The sequence below is a fragment of the Betta splendens genome, chromosome 8, assembly GCF_900634795.4.
Source record: "Betta splendens chromosome 8, fBetSpl5.4, whole genome shotgun sequence".
Classification (NCBI taxonomy): domain Eukaryota; kingdom Metazoa; phylum Chordata; class Actinopteri; order Anabantiformes; family Osphronemidae; genus Betta; species Betta splendens.
In genome coordinates this window covers 14,887,588-14,905,406 of record NC_040888.2, presented here as the reverse complement: position 1 = coordinate 14,905,406, position 17,819 = coordinate 14,887,588, and the positions used below count along the sequence as shown (strand labels likewise).

At 39.1% G+C, this 17,819-nt stretch overlaps 1 protein-coding gene across 6 annotated transcripts in view; it reads left to right on the top strand.

Moving 5' to 3' along the window:
* LOC114860635 (thyroid hormone receptor alpha) overlaps positions 1-17,819 on the top strand; it is a 184,437-nt gene that overhangs the window by 110,985 nt on the left and 55,633 nt on the right. The gene's annotated exons all lie outside the window — the stretch shown is intronic.

Below are 17,819 nucleotides of genomic sequence, written 5' to 3'. Positions count from 1 at the left end.
AAACATCCAAGATCCATAAGTACATCAAGGATAAGGCCCCGACAGATGACGTGCTGAGTGAATGTCTCAGGCAGTGGAGAACAGAGGATGAGATGCTGGAAGAGGGACCATCATGGGAGGACAAGCCCTTGCACGGAATGTACCACCGGAACATAACTGAAGTGGCTGATCTCAACAAATCCTACCAATGGCTTGAAAGGGCTGGGCTGAAGGACAGCACAGAGGCACTCATCCTGGCTGCACAGGAGCAGGCCCTGAGCACCAGAGCCATAGAGGCCCAGATCTATCACACCAGACAAGACCCAAGGTGTAGACTGTGCAAAGAGGCCCCAGAGACGGTCCAGCACATAACTGCAGGGTGTAAGATGCTGGCAGGCAAAGCATACATGGAACGCCATAACCAAGTGGCTGGCATAGTATACAGGAACATCTGCGCTGAGTATGGACTGGAGACCCCAAGGTCAAAGTGGGAAACACCTCCCAAGGTGGTAGAGAACGAGCGAGCCAAGATCCTGTGGGACTTCCAGATCCAGACTGACAGAATGGTAATGGCGAACCAACCAGACATTGTGGTGGTGGACAAAGAGCAGAGGCAAGCCGTAGTGGTGGATGTGGCAATACCAAGCGATGGCAACATCAGGAAAAAGGAACATGAGAAACTAGAGAAATACCAAGGGCTCAGAGAAGAACTGGAGAAGGCTTGGAAGGTGAAGGCCACAGTGGTGCCTGTGGTGATCGGAGCACTAGGGGCTGTGACCCCCAAACTGGAGGAGTGGCTACGACAGATCCCTGGAAAAACATCCGAAATCTCAGTCCAGAAAAGTGCAGTCCTAGGAACAGCAAGGATACTGCGCAGAACCCTCAAGCTCCCTGGCCTCTGGTAGAGGACCCGAGCTTGGAAAAGTGGATGAGACCACCCGCGGAGGGTGAGAATAGAGTGTGTGTATATACCGATTGAGCTATCCAGCGAGCATATATATATATATATATATATAATATATATATATATATATATATATATATATATATATATATATATATATATATATATATATATATATATATATATATATATATATATATATATATATATATATGGCTTATATGGCTTATAGTAAGGTGCATGATACAGCAAGTGCTAATATATAACTAATAGAAATGTAGTTATTGTTTTTTTTCTTCATAACAGTAACATAACATAACATTTGACAGTACTATGTCTGTGTGTATCTCAAATCATTGCAGGTATCTAGTCTAGAGAAGTCTTGTCTTCACCCTAGAAGTCCCCAGCACCAGCTGGGGACTTCTAGGGTGAAGAGTCCAAGTTTTCATCCCACCTTCCCTGGTCTGGATCAGGGCAGTGTTTCCTGAGGTACAAGGCACCTATGTTCAATTCAATTCAATTCAATTCAATTTTATTTATATAGCGCCAAATCACAACAAAGTTATTTCAAGGCACTTTACAAAGTAAGGTTTAAAACCTCACACAACTAAACCCAACAAATCCCACATACAGCAAGCATTTAATTTGACAGCAACAGTGGAGAGGAAAAACTCCCTCTCTAACGAGGAAGAAACCTCCAGCAGAACCAGACTGGATGTGGGCGGCCATCTGCCTCGACCGGTTGGGGTGAGGGGATAGAGAGAGAGAAAAGCACAGCAACAAGCAACAACAGAGCACAGGCAGGATGGTAGGACCAGGGACTGGATGCAGGCAGGATGAATGGATCCGCTGCTGCCCATCACAGACACCACAACAAATAGGATTTAAACCATCCCAATGCTGTTCCATTAATCCCGATTCTATGTTCTAGTGTCTGTAATAGAATGTTATGATCAATTGTATCACATGCAGCACTAAGATCTAACAGGACAAGGACAGAAACTAGACCATTGTCCGAAGCTAATAGAAGATCATTAGTGACTCTAACAAGAGCTGTTTCTGTGCTATGATGTTTTCTAAATCCTGACTGAAAATCTTCATACAGGTTATTCCCACTAAGGTGGTCAGATAATTGTTTAGCCAGGATTTTTTCCAGAATCTTGGAAATAAAGGGTAAATTTGAAATGGGCCTATAGTTGGCTAGTTGTCCAAGGTCAAGGGTTGGTTTTTTCAATAGAGGTTTGACCACAGCCACCTTAAAAGCCTGTGGTACATAGCCTAGTTGTAAAGATTGGTTGATTTGATTTAATATGGATGAGCTGATTAAAGGTAGAACTTCTTTGAGTAATCTGGTTGGGATTGGATCTAAAAGACAAGTGGACGACTTGGAAGAGTTAATTATTGAGGTTAACTCCATATGAGTTATGGGGGAGAAGCTGTCTAGGTAAGACAGAGGATTTAATAAATTTAAAGTTGATGGATCTAGACAGTGCTTTCTGTCATTTGGAAGAAGTCGCTGCTGAATGTTTTTTCTAATGATGATAATTTTATTAGTAAAGTAGTTCATAAAGTCATTGCTGCTGAGATTTAAGGGGATAGTAGACTCAATACAGCTATGACTCTTTGTCAGCCTGGCTACAGTGCTGAAAAGAAACCTGGGGTTGTTTTTGTTTTCCTCAATTAGGGAGGAATAATATGTTTTTCTAGCAGCACAAAGTGCTTTTTTATATTTCATTAGACTGTCCTTCCATGCAGTGCAGTTTACATTTATTTTGTTGGAACGCCACTGTCTTTCTAGTTGTCTGGTCCTTTGCTTTAGACTGCGGATGTCTGAGTTATACCACGGAGCTAACCTCCTCTGATTCACTGTCTTCTTCTTCAGAGGAGCCACTGTGTCTAACATTGTACGTAGAGAAGCTGCAGCATCATCTACAAGACAGTCAACCTGTTCATAAGATTTAAGGTGACTGTTCTCTGTGTATCTACAAGACATTGAGGCAAAAGATGATGGAATCATCTGCTTGAATCTGGCAACAGCGTTGTCAGATAAACATCTGCTATAGTAAAATTTCTTTCCAGCTGTTATAGGGTCAGTTGTGCTAAATTCAAAAGTTAATAAGAAATGGTCAGATAACCGAGGGTTTTGGGGAAGAACTATTAAATTATCAATTTCAACCCCATATGTCAGGACAAGATCTAGGGTGTGGTTAAATTGATGAGTGGGTTCATTTACCTGCTGTGTAAAACCAATAGTGTCTATTAAGGAGTTAAAAGCAGTGCTGAGACAGTTGCTGTCAACATCTACATGAATGTTAAAGTCTCCCACTACAATGACTTTATCTGTGCTAAGAACTAAGTCAGATAAGAATTCAGAGAATTCAGTTAAGAACTCTGAATATGGAGCAGGAGGACGGTAAACAATACAAAACACAACTGGTTTCTGAGTTTTAGAGTCTGGGTGAGAAAGGCTCAGAGTGAGACTCTCAAATGAGTTATAACTATGTTTAGGTTTAGGAGTGATTAATAAATCTGATTTATAAACTGCTGCTACTCCTCCACCTCTACCTGTACATCTTGGAACATGATAGTTGATGTGACTCATTGGAGTCGACTCATTTAAAGTAACATATTCATCCTGCTGCAGCCAGGTTTCAGTGAGACAGAACAGATCTATGTGATGGTCACTTATCAAGTCATTTATTAAAAAGGATTTAGATGAGAGAGATCTGATATTTAATAAACCACACTAAGTAACCATTAGCTTACTGTTACTTTGTTTTGTAAGAGGAACTGTTTTGATGTTTATTAAATTCTGGTAAGTCACTCCTCTTTGATTTGTGTGTGACTTGTATAGTTTATGTGGTCGAGAAGCAGACACAGTCTCTATGTGATAACTAAGACTAAGAGTGGGTCGCGGCTGTAGAGAACATGCAGAGAGGCGTGTAAGACTGCGACTCTGCGTCCTGGGCTCCACTCTGAGTTGTCAAGCAGTGGGGGGACTAAGCAACATGGCCATGTTACTAGAGAGCAGAGAGGCTCCGTTCAACGTGGGATGGACGCCGTCTCTTCTAATCAGCCCAGGTTTTCCCCAAAAAGTGCTCCAATTAGCCACAAAGCCCACATCGTGGTTATGTTAAACTTAGACCACCTGTGAAATACCTAAATTAATGTTTTCTGGGCAATACCTCAATAAAAGTTGAAATATTATAAAACATTTGGCTGTTTTCCCACATAAAAAATAGTTCAGTGAAACAGCAATAGTCAAAGCCAACTTTATTGCCAACCAATGCACCAGCACTGGATAAGTTACCTTCACAGTTCAATGTGCAGACCACAAAATGAATGGGTAGGATTCATAGTTATGTTGAAAGCATAGCTTTTGGAGTGGAACAGGTACAGTCATGGGCAGCTGGCTGGGGAGATGTGATCTTTTTTGTCTTCATCACGTTTTGGAAGAGATCGGAAGCAGTGCAACTGCTGTACAGATGGAGGATGCAGCTGTTTTCCTTGACACCACTCTAGAAGGTATAGAGAATAGAATAATAAATTAATAAAATGTCCAGTATTTCCTATGCATCTCACAACCTTCACAAATGGAAACAATATACAGTATAAAGGGTTTAGAGCAAACACGTTTTCAACTTAGCTTTTATAGTTCTGGTTTGTTAAATCTTGGCATGAAATTAATGACCTCCTTTCTGTCAGGTTGCTCAAATTCTGTTCAGAGGGCCGGTAGGACAGGGATGTTCACAAGGTCCTCCAAATAACGTTCAGTAGGACTTTATTGAAGATGGTCTCCATTACATTTTCCACATAATCTGCACCATTAGACGAGAATTACAAATTACACGTCAACAGACTAAAATGTCAAGATAGGTTGACCAACTGCATACAGAGTAAATATATAGACAATAATATAGATCAGATTATGAATACTAGAACTACTGAAATGTGAAATCCAAAATCTCTGTCAAATAAAACTGCCTATTGGCCAACAAATGATCATACTGCTGTTAAATGTACATACCTTTGCTCCTGAGATGAGCAACAACTCTTCTACAAGGTAGCCGTGTGTCCACAGCCTGCAGTGGTGTGTCAGTTTGAGAAGCAACCTCCTTGCCTTGCGGTAGCTGAGATGCGCAAGCCTGTATAAAAGAAACAATGCAATATTTATAGTTAGCTGACTAAATAAGCAACACATACGAGAAGACAGCAACAACATACATGTTAAACTTAGATAGAAGTTGCTATAACCCAAATTCACAGATCTACTTGGGCTACGACACAGACCCGACAGGCTCGTTAGTAATTAGAAACACAGCTGACTCTCACAACTTACTATAGCAGCCAAACCAAAGTTGTACTGAATGTCATGTGGAGGCTAGCGCTAGCCGCTAACGCTGCGCTACCATCGCGCTAGCACCTAACATGACGCTAGCAGCTAAAATGTGAGCTGAGTGAAAGACCTCAGTACCATAAATCACACGATTCGAACCGGACGAATGCTGGAGAGGCTTGGACTCATCCAAATTGCGTGGCAACACCTTGCAACACTGTCTCTCTCTATCGCTGTAGCTGTTAGATTCAACTGTTCTAGCAATTAGCATTCCTTACACTGGAGGGAACCTAGATTAGAAAGCAGCAAGTGGATCACGTCTTGTAGGAACGGAGCGCTTCTTCAACCTCAAGCCCAGTAATAAATATACCCTTGTTTTCAAAGCAGACGGAGGTGAAATGGTGTCCACACACAAAGAAGCATTTAGGCAGCGGTGCTGGCATCGGGCCATTTACAATAAAATTAATCCATAAAGTTCTTCTTACTCGCTCCGCTGGTAAAATGAAAAGGCTGCGATGCTGGTTGGAACAACCAACAACGGAGCCCTTTCTGAACCCTAATGGCGCCATGTCAGTTTGTGTCACAGTGATTGACTTCTTCCTTTGTCTTTTAAATGGCGGGTGGCAACCAACTGAAAAGTGCATTACCGCCACCTACTATGCTAGAATGCACAGTGAGTGACTGAAACGCAATATGGCAGGTACATTTAGGGGTTCAGGTTTGTCTGGGCGGGGCTGAAGCTGGTTCTCCGCCATAGTCCGCCAAATTTGAAACAATGGTTCTTGAACCGGATTGGATAAACTCTCAAAAATGTGAAATAAGTAGGGGGTGTACTTCTAACACACCAGGAGTGTCTTAACATAAACTAGGCAGTCATATAAATGTACTAGAATGTCCAAAAAGTGAACTTTGCATGTGCAGGGACCTTTTAAAGGCCTGGCACCACCACCTTTAACTGGGAGGAACCATTTGCCAGAAAGTTCGGTAAATAAAGTCGACACATTTCTAGCCCAATAATACTCTTAGACAGGTATACTCAATGACACATATTTCCCACAATAATCCACAAGTACATTAAACACAAGAATACAACACAAACTAGAAAAAGTAGATTCTCGAGAAATTACGTGGGACTGATCTGCTGCTGCAACGAAGCCAAACGCTGATTAAGCTGCTGACGTTAAAAAGTTGACTACGGCAAAACGATGAAAAAGAGAAAATGTTGACAAAGATTAAAACTATGACAGAAGATGGCGATTAAAAACATTCAAAAGTTGACCAAGGTGAAAATGTGTCAAAGATTAAAAAATTGACCAAGATGCATTGTTGACAATCATAAATAAGCTGACTAGCTTTTTGATTTGAAGAAAGTATTTGTAATTAGTTCCTTAACTGTGTAATAGTTTATTATCTAGTCAAAATTTAGAATTCAGAAACACAAATATTGCCATTTAAGTTAACAAATTACATTGGGGCTTTTATTTTGAAAGAATTTGGAGGTTGTGTATGAGTGATTACTAAACTATGAAAAAGTCATTAAATAGTCATAATTTATCATTCAAAAGGAAAAATAGCCCTATTAAAGCAAAAGATTTAGATTAAGCCCTTTAAGAATAAAAGCACTGTAATAAGTATGGGTGATTATTTACTGAACTGTAAAATAGTCTCATTATCGATTGGTAATTATTCAGAACCAGAAATTTTCTGAAAATCTTGCCATTAAAGGTAATAAATTGCATTGGTGCTTTTATTTTAAAAGGATTTAGAGTAAATGTGTGGGGGTAATAGCGTAACTGTCAATTAGTCTTTAAATAATCATAATTAACCATTCAAAGGCAAAAAACAGTGCAGTTAAAGCTAATAAATTGCATTGGTGCTTTTATTTTAAAAGGACGTAGGGGGAAGCATGTGTGGGGAATTAGTAAACTGTTAATCTAAATAAAAATAAATAGTTAAATAGTCATAATTACCCAGCCAAAAAGCAGAAATATTGCTCTTAAAGGTAATTATTTGGCTTGGTGCTTTTATTTTGAAAGGATTAAAAGGAAGTGTGTCTTTTTTTTTTTTTTGTTTTTTGTTTTTTTGTTCTTTCCAGCAGTTTAGCAAGCAGCATATATTACGCTGAATGCCACATTGTGATGGACAGCTTTGCTTTAACAAGAAGAGTATATATAGAATATATATACTCTTCCTGATTTATGGTTTATTTAATGGTTTATTTAGCTAATCCAAAATGTGTGTGATGTTGCTGTGTTGGTGGACAGGTTAGGTTTCTGCTTTAGGGTGTGTATGCGGGAGGGTGGGGGGGGGGGGGTTAAGGGGTGCAACCAGCTGCTGAAACCAAGCAAATCTGTTAAGTAAACAATCGGAGCAAAAAAAATAAATAAATAAATAAATAAGAAGCATGGATGTACCTTAGGCTAACACATTCATAACTAAACAATTTTTGTACTGTGGTTTACCTTGGAGATTAATACTAATACCACCGGGGGTCAACGCTGTCCGCCCCATGAGAACTAGGGGCAAACACTCCCCCCGGCGGGAGGGTCGGCCTGAAAGAGTATAGCCCGAGGACCCACGGTCCGTAGGGAGCCCGCCAGAAGATGCCCCCGCGCCCAGAGTGGGGCCCGCCCCCAGTCCACCACCCCCACACGAGCGGAGCGGGGCCTACCCCATCGGCCCGACCTCATCCCCTGGTGCCACAGCGGCCTGCAGCACAAGGCCAGCAATTGGTGGGGTCAGCAGAAAAGAGACCACCCAGGCAGACGATCATCGTACCCCGGGCGAAAAACCGGACCCCCCACACTTCAACCACACCACACGCATACCAACTCACACAAACACAGACGCATACACCCACCCACATGTGCAACACACATCATCACATCAACACACACACACCATAGACTCTCTCACAACAAACTAGTCAATCATACGTGAACCAATGCACTCTCAGATACATTCTCGCACCCACACCATTCGCTTGATCACATTCGTGGGGAGGGTAGGTCTCCGGCCTGCCGTCCATGTGGCCCCAGGCAGGGACCGCAGCTCCTCCCGAGCCCCGACCAACCCCCCCAACCCGGGGGAGGCAGAGGGCAGCAGAAAAAGGTCCCCCAGAACCCTGCAACCCAGCTTGGATGTGAGTGTGTGGAACTAAAGTGCACTGAAGGTGGGTGACACCTCCAGGAGCAGCATTAGACCGAAGCCGCGGCCTTTCCTGTGGCAGTGACCACGCTCCGCTCCGCGGATCTCTGCATTCTCTGTATAAGACGCACCAACTTTTCCCCTTCAGTTTTGGGGAAAAAAAAGTGCGCCTTATACGGCGAAAAGTACGTAATGTAACTAATATAATATAACTAATATACTGTAATTAATTCCTTAACTGTGTAATAATTTATTAACTAGTCAAAATTTACCAGTCAGAAACAAAAGCCTTGCCATTTAGGGTAATACATTAAATTGGTAATAATGTAATTAGTCTTTAAATAGTCATAATTAAGCATTCAAAGGCGAAAACAGTGCAGTTAAAGCTAATAAATTGCATTGGTGCTTTTATTTTGAAAGGACGTAGGGGAAGTATGTGTGGGTAATTATTAAACTGTTAATCTATCTTTAAATAGTCATAATTACCCAGCCAGAAGCAGAAATAATGCTATTAAAGCTAAATATTTGGCTTGGTGCTATTATTTTGAAAGGATTTAAAGGAAGTGTGTGCTTAATTACTACACAATCCAATAGTATAGTTGACTAATCAGTAATAAGCATGGAACTGCTGTTTACACTATCAGGAGTTTGACCTGTCAGTCAAATCTGCACCTGCGCCGTCGCCATGGAGACAGAAGGCGGGAAAATCAGGCTCACTCTGCTCTGTGAAAGCAGACTTTCACCCTTGATAAATAGGCCTATTCCAGCAAAACCATAATAGTTATTACAAAAATATTTTCATTTTATGAATCTTAAAGCTTCCCTGAAAATGTGGAGTTAATTTTATGTTTGAGGACGAAAGCTTGTAGCCACAGTAACAATTTCGAAATATGTCTCCTCCTGTTTTTTTCCCCAGATGTCTGCCGAAAATTATCATTAGAGTCTATGGGAGGAATTCAGGATCTCTCTGCGCTTCGAGGTCCATAGCAACTAAAGTATAGGTCTGAGGGTATAGCCAGACACATCATTAGAAAGAAGACAAGTATGACTACGATTTACTGAAACAATTACGTTGATAGAGTGAAAATTGTGGCTGTGACACACGTTTAGAAAGTTGAATGACGATTCTACAATGAAGTGTTCTAAAGTAGATAGCGATCGAAAAAAAGGCGGAATAAGAAGAAACGGAATAATAAAGACGGAAGAAAACAATAGTGTGAACGCTGTTCAGCTCTCCCACTAATAATAAAGATTACAACTAAATAGTGAATGCTGGAAGCATTCGCTGTGATAACTAGATAAAGCATTTCCATAGAAAAATGCACAGTGAATGCTTCCATTCTGAACGTATTGCTGAAGAATTGCTGGAAATAGCTGAAAAGTTTAAAACATATCTGAAAGTAGCTTAAGCACATAAAGTATAGATGAATGCGTCTGAACAGAACTGGCAGTTGTTTAAACAGAGCTGAATATTTTCAGAAGAAGCTGAAGCAGTTGAATTTCAAATTAAGAATAGTTCAAAGAGATCTGTTGAAATTCAAGAAACGCTAAAATGAAGAAAGTATTTATTTAGGATTGCTGAACTTGATGAAATATAGTTGAATGTATCAAAATAGGTAAATAGAGTCCAAGAGCTGAAAGAATAATGCTGTGGAAACATTTAAAACAGCTGAAAGCAGCTGCAGAGGAAGTAGCTGAATTTTAAATTAGGAAAGTTGGAGTATTTGATGACGCATGTGCAGGGAATTGCTAAACAGTAACATAGTCTCATTACCTAATCATAATTAATCAGTCAAAAAATGTGGTATTTTATCTAAAGATTTGGATTTGTGGTAGATTGGAAGTGTATGTCTAATTACTAAACTGTAAAATAGTTATATAATAAGGTCATAATAAACCATTTGAAAGCAGAAAGATTGCTATGTAAAGCTGAAGATCTGAATTTGTGCTTTTCTTTTGAAAAGTGTTTGTGGTTAATTGCTAAAGTGTACAACAGTGTGAATGACTAGTCACAGATGACCCTTTTATAATACAGCTGAAAGTTGCTGATATATTGAATTTATAACTCATATATATCTGAAGGAAATCAATATAGTTATATTAAAAACTGGGCGCATAAACAAGCCTTATTCTACTGTAAAATATTCTAATTAACTATTTGTAATTAATCGGTTGAAACATTACTGAAACTAGACGATGAGTTGAATGTATAGCTGATCAGATCTGCAAAGAAGAAGATGCAGAGCTTAATGTGCACAAATAAAACAAAAGCAGTTTGATTTCACTAAAAACTATAGTGTTTTACACATGACTTTAGTGCTGTAAATCCTTCTTCTGAATAATGTTTAAAGACTTGCTCCAGTCAGGTTTTGAGCCAGGAATTCCTGCATTAGAGTCATGCTTTCTTACCACTAGGCCAAACTAGCTGCTTAAATCACTGCTAATAGTGGCTGTGTAGATCCTACTCTAAAACCTAAAACTTTCTAAAAGTTCTTCATCTATGATATAGATTACTGATATAGTGATACGTTAAGCATACAGTATAACTCACTTTATCTGGGAAATACAAATATTTATATAAATAATTGTGTGATTGCATAAACATGCCTCAGACAGAAATTGAACCCAGTTCTTTTTGTTTTTGTTCTTTTTTGCGTGGTACACCATGAGTGAGGGGATTGTGTGTGGGAGTGACCATCAACGAGCAGTGATTTGCTGGGTGTGTGATAAAGAAATGTTTGCTTTCTACAAAGAGTGCTCACCAAGAGGTGCTATTGCTGTGTGAGACATGAATGATTTTACCTACAGATAAATACAGGCATTAACTGGACAGTCAGTTAATTGGCCCCGCCTCTTGCGTGTCAAGAGGCACTCTTATATTATTTATTTTGGATGTTTCTGTAGTCTAGTAAAGTGTTAATCTGAGCCAAATGTGCATATTCAAAATAATGCATTATTATTTTTAATTATTATATTTGACTATATAATAGTGATGGAAAGTTCCGTTCTTTCAACTGACTCGGATCTTTAAGTCTCGTTCAGTACAGTGAATGAATCATTTCGAGTCAGTCGTTCATTTCGGTCATTAACAGCAGGTGGCGCTGTGGGCGTTGTAATAATGGCTGCGACACTATCTACTGACCACTAGCAATTCTAACCATATGAAAACCTAGCAAATAGGCACCACAGTAACGTGACTTATGTCCTGCATCTTCCCTGGAGCGCCTGCTTCTCGCTACAGAGCCTGCGCGGCTCGGCTGTCACGTGACAAGTGAACGAACGAACGATCCATAAGAACGAGTCTCAAAGGAACTGTAGTACTTGGTGCTCGCCACAGAGCCTGAGCTGTGAACGATGAACTATGAACGAGAACGATGAACTAAAACACACAGCCGAGCTGCCTTTTACATGATGGCTGGTAAAGTGAAAGTAAAACTTATTTTGACAATTAGTGAGACTTTTAAAGCAAAAAGTAACAATAAGTTCCCTAAAATATTTACCTGGTGCATTGGTGCATTTATCTTGGCCAAAACGTGACATTATTATTATTATTATTTTAGGGCAAAGTATAACACAATTAACACGTTAATAGAAATTTCAAAAGTATTTATGAACACACTTATCACTCTTTAAATTATATACGCAATTAAACTACACATATCTACAAGAATCAAAGACCACCATATAATTATGATTCCATGAATAAATATTGTATGTCGGTTGTCAGGTGACAAATAAATGAAAGTCACAAATCAGACATTGTTAATTTCCTTGTTTATCAGTTCACACAGCCCCGTAGCCGAGCTACAGCTGTCACGTGACAAGTGAACGAACGAACGACCCATGGGAACGAGTCCCCAAAGAACTGTAGTACTTCGTGCTCGCCACTGAGCGTAAAGCTGTGAACGATGAACTATAAACGAGAACAAGAATGATGAACTAAATCGCGCAGCCGAGCTGCCTTTTACATGACGGCTGGTAAAGTGAAAGTAAAACTTATTTTGACAATTAGTGAGACTTTTAAAGCACAAAGTAACAATAAGTTCCCTAAAATATTTACCTGGTGCATTGGTTATATCAATTATCTTGGCCAAAACGTGACATTATTATTCTTATTATTATTATCATATTTTATGATTGTGATAGAGTATACAAGACCACAAAATCAACATATTGATATAATGTTCGCAAGTATTTATTTACAAACACACTTTACATTATATACATAATAACACTACACACATCTACAATAATCAAAGACCACTAATTAATTATGATTCCATGAATAAATAATATATGTTGGCTGTCAGGTGACAAATAAATAAACATCAGAAATCAGACATCGCTCATTTCCTTCAGTCCACACAGCACCGTAGTTGAGCCACAGCCGTGACGTGACAAAAGAACAAACGAACGATCCATATGAAACTGTAGGAACGAATCAGGAACGAACTAGAGCGCTTGCTGCTTTACAGAGCCTGCGCAGTTCGGCTGTCATGTGACAAAAGAACTAATCCTTGATGAAGGACGCTCAGTTAAGTCAGTCCTGAACAAAACATTTCTGTTTCCGGTCCTGCTGACTGAGTTTAAGCAGCTGCTGCCATGTGGCGAGAGAAGGTACTGCACATGCTGAAGGAGTCGTTCACTGAGAGGACTCGTTCCATCCGAGTCATATAAAAGATTTGTTCATATTGAACGAATCGTTCACGAACGACACATCACTGCAATATAAGCGAAAGGACAAAGCAGAACAGCACTCTGTGATTAAAGTATAATTTAAATAAAAATAAAATAAATAAAAAAGTATTGTACTTAAACATAAAGATTAGTCTCTTATGTCAACATTAAGAGCCTAATCCAAAAATCGTTCATTATTCATTGCAAGGGTCACTCCTATTAACACCACGTTCTGTCATGCTGCATCACCCACAATGCATTGTGCTATAAATTGCTGGAAGCATTCACTGTGATAAACATTACAACAACTAATAATAATAATAATAATTTGATTGAGCTGTTGCCAGCTCTCACACTAATAAAAAAATCTGAAGATAACAATAGTAAACAAAAAGGCCGCCACGAAAAACAATTTTTCTTTATAAAAAGGGGGCCAGGAGAGTGTGTTCCAAATACAGAGGGATCACACTTCTCAGCTTCCCTGTCGAAAGTCTATCCCAGAGTACTGGAGAGGAGAATTCGGCCAATAGTCGAACCACAGATACAGGAGAAACAATGTAGATTTTGGACCTGGTCGTAGAATGCTGGACCAGCTATATGCCCTCACCAGGTGTTTTGTAGGACTTGTAGAAGGCATTTGACTGCGTCCCTCGTAGCATTCTGTGGGGGGTGCTCTGGAAGTATAAAGTCCAAGGCTCTTTTCTAAGGGCTGTTCGGTCTCTACAACCAGAGCAGGAGCTTGGTTCGCATTGCCTGTTGGACCTCGGCAGGGCTGCCCTTTGTCACCGGTTCTGTTCATTATTTTTGTGTACAGAATTTCTAGGCGCAGCCAGGGCTGGAGGGGTCTGGTCCGGGTACCACAGGATTGTGTCTCTGCTTTTGTCGGATGACGTTGTCCTGTTGGCTTCATCGCGCTATGACCTCCAGCGTGCCCAGGGGTGGTTTGCAGTTGAGTGCGAAGCGGCTGGGGTGAAAAAGAGTTCTTCCAAGTCTGAGGCCATGATTCTCGACCGGAAAAGGTGGTTTGCTCTCTCTAGATTGGAGGAGTTCAAGTGTCTTTGAGTCTTGTTCACGAGTGAGGGAAGGAAGGAGCGGAAGATTGACATACAAATCAGTGCGGCAGCTGCAGTAATGTGGTCGGTGTACTGGTCTGTCGTGGTGAAGAGGGAGCTTAGCCGAAAGCGAAGCTCTCAATTTACCATTGAATCTATGTTTCTACCCTCACCTATGGCCATGAGATTTGGGTCATGACAAGAATGCGGATACAAGTGGCCCAAATGAGTTTCCTCCGCAGGGTGGGCATGTCCCACAGGTAGGAGGCTCCTGGGAAGACCCAGGACACGCTGGAAGGACTATGTCTTTCGGCTGGCCTGGGAACGCCTTGGGGTCTCACCGGAAGAGCTGGAGGAAGTGTCTGGAGAGAGGGAAATTTGAAGTTACTTGCTTAGACTGCTGCCCTGGATAAAGCGGTTGAAAATTGAGGGATGGCTAAAGGTCTGGAAAGAAACACAGAGAAGGAGACTCCAATATTAATAACACAAAAACATAATTACAGATGTTCATATTACATCTTCAGGGCTTGAAACTTGAAATAAAGATTAATTTTAGCGACAGAGATTGTGTTTGATAAAAGTCTAATGTAAAATATGTAAAAAAATGGTGGAAACCATTGAATGAACCATTTGAATTGGGTTTGGCACAAAATGTTCATATTTTACTTGGCTAAATTATCAATTAAATAAATCAACTTGGCTAAATTATTAATAGAATAGAAAGGTTCCTCTCCAAAGCTACATTTCTAATTGTATTTATTACTGTGTATTAGTTAAAGGCTTTTGCCTGCAGTACCATATAAATATATTTCTTTTCAAACAATTTTTCTTTGAGATTTTTGGTTTATCTAGAAATCTAGTCATACATACACAGGCACCACTGTGGCCTTCACCCCCCAAGCCTTCTCCAGTTCTTCTCTGAGCCCTTGGTATTTCTCTAGTTTCTCATGTTCCTTTTTCCTGGTGTTGTATAATGTATAAGAATAAATGTTATAATAAACATACAGTAGAATTAGCACATTTCTGACAGGTGCAAGTTAAAACTACTAAAGAAATTACTGTATTGTCTTGTAAAAGAATTATGGCAGCATTTCTGTATCGCATTGCACTAAACTGGACAGGTATAAATGGCCAGTAAGTGTACAGTAAAAGATCTAGTATGAAATACTAATAATGAAGTATGCTAGTACAAATTATTTTGATTTTTTTTTTCATACATATTAAAGCTTTGTGATATAACCCATGCCAACACGTACCTATACAAAAGGTCAATTATGGTAATTATCTCAGGATGCAATGGTAACTGGACAGAAGAAGTAATTTCTCTGTTCTGTTGCCGAAAAGGCTCAAAACGCTGAAAAGCTGCTGATGTCAAAAGTTGGCAAAGATTAAAAAGTTGACCAACATTGAAGAAAAGTTGAACAACATTAAAAAGTTGACCAACACTGAAAAGTTGACCGACTTTAAAGGGTTGACAAAGATTAAAAAGATGAGCAAGATTACAAACTTAACCAACACTAAAAAGTTGACCAACATTATGAAAAGTTCACCAAGGTAAAAAAAAATCTAAGCACAAGAACATAGACAACACATTCTGTGTATCAGGAGCTTGACCTGTCAATCAAACTGTTTGAGTTGATGTTATGGAGATGAAAATCAAGCTCACTCTGCTCCGTGAAAGCAGAGTTTCAAGTCTGATAAATAGGCTTATTTCAGCAAAACTATAATAGGTATCACAGAAATAACTTTATGAATCCCAAATTTTCATTGAACAAATAGTGTGAATTTTATGATTGAGGACCAAAGATTGTAGCCACATTCACGATTCTCCCAAACGTCTGGATGTCTCTGCACTTTGAGGGTAATAGTGACTAAAGTGTAGGTCTGAGTTGAAAAAATTATGTTGATAGTGAAAATTGTGGCTTTGGTGATGAGTTAAAGGTAAAATTTCTGTCTTAAAAAAAGTGTCCCCACACTTTAGCTGTGACATCACTGACTCTAGCTAATAGAAAAACTGAAAATTTACCAAAAACCACTCAATATTTAAACGGTCACAAGTCGAAAAACTACAAAAGAGACAAAGAGGCTGATCTACACAGACAGAGTTGAAGGATGATAGATGCTTTTGAAGTTCAAATGACGTTTCTGTGTCAAAGTATGACGATGACAGAAGCGGATGAAAAGAGGAAAGTTGACAGAAGGTTGAATGATGATTCCCATAGACTACCATTATAAAAACACAATGAACAAAGTTGAATAACGTTAAAAGTTGAAAAGCTGAAAACATAAAAAGTAATAGCACACTCCTCCCACTAATAATATAATGTATTAATTACTAGAATATACAAAGTTTAGAATATTCTATTCATACCATGGCATCCTGAAATACATAATTGCCCTAATAACCTAATATATCCTTGTAAGTTAAAACTGTTATACTGTTATAATTTAGAAATAAAAAAATACTGAATGGTGTATTGTTAGTATACAGCAGCTTCAGTAGTACTATACTAGTTCACCACTACTGCTTGTACTACTTAGAGTACAGTATGCAAAAATGTTAACAGCACTAACCTTAGAATGAGAGGATGCGTTCTATATCACATCAAGTACAAAGAGAGAAAATCATATCAAACAAAGTAAAACCTGAGAGATTGACATCCTGCACACAGAACAAATTTAACTATATCCATATTATTCTTGTATATAACATCCTATTACTTCCTGGGTTGTTCATTGGGAGAATTTTGATTTGACTTGCATTTAAAACCGTAAATTTTACAACAGTTCATTTATACAGAGAACTAATTAAAAATAAAATAAAAACTAATTAAAACTAATTAATTAATGATTGTGAGATCCTAAATTTATTTTACTGGACTTGTAAGTAGCTTATAGTAAATTAGATTGGCTGGAGTTAATTTCCTCTAATAGATCTAGAACTATAGTGTCGAACAAAGTACAGTGAACACAAATGCTGTATTGTACAGGAAATGCACAAAGGCTTCAGAAGATTGCACCAAATATTTACCAAGGAAATCAAAAGGCATGAATGTGCCAGCCTATTTAAGTTGAACATATTTTGAGTTGTCAGTTTTGTTATGCAACCCGTGTAAATATGGTGAAGTCTTTTTTGTCCTTCAGCCGGTTAATCCCATGCCTCACTCATCTTCCGTTTAGACCCTGTAAGGGTCACAGGCGTGTAGGAGCCTATCCCAGCTGTCAACCCACTCAGTCTCACTCACACCTATTTAGAAACTCCTTAAAGTCTACGTCTACACAGAGCAAATGGACACAGATGTGGGGACTCCACAGAGAACTTTACCTAGGAATCAAACCTAGAACCTCCTTGTAGTAAGGCAACCTGTGCCATCCCAGGTGTTGTGTATTAAATTTTATTGCAAAATTTGTAATACTTTCTATTTGTGCTTTTTTTTCAACTAAGCCTTTTGGTTTTACCCAACAGAGGTTAGTGGTCAAACGTAGAGAGGTTAGAAAATTGACTCTGCCAATTTACATGCAGTAACAGAATAAGAAATGAAGACACAATTCTTTACGATAATATTTAAGTGCTTGATATGTTTTATAACTTACTAGTTTATTTCACTCTTAACAATAGGCTGATATTTTTCACAGCTGCTCATCAGGTAGATTAACTATGAACTGTGCATTAATTTATTAGCTACTAAGTATTATTAAATGTTTTATGCATTCAAATGTTGCA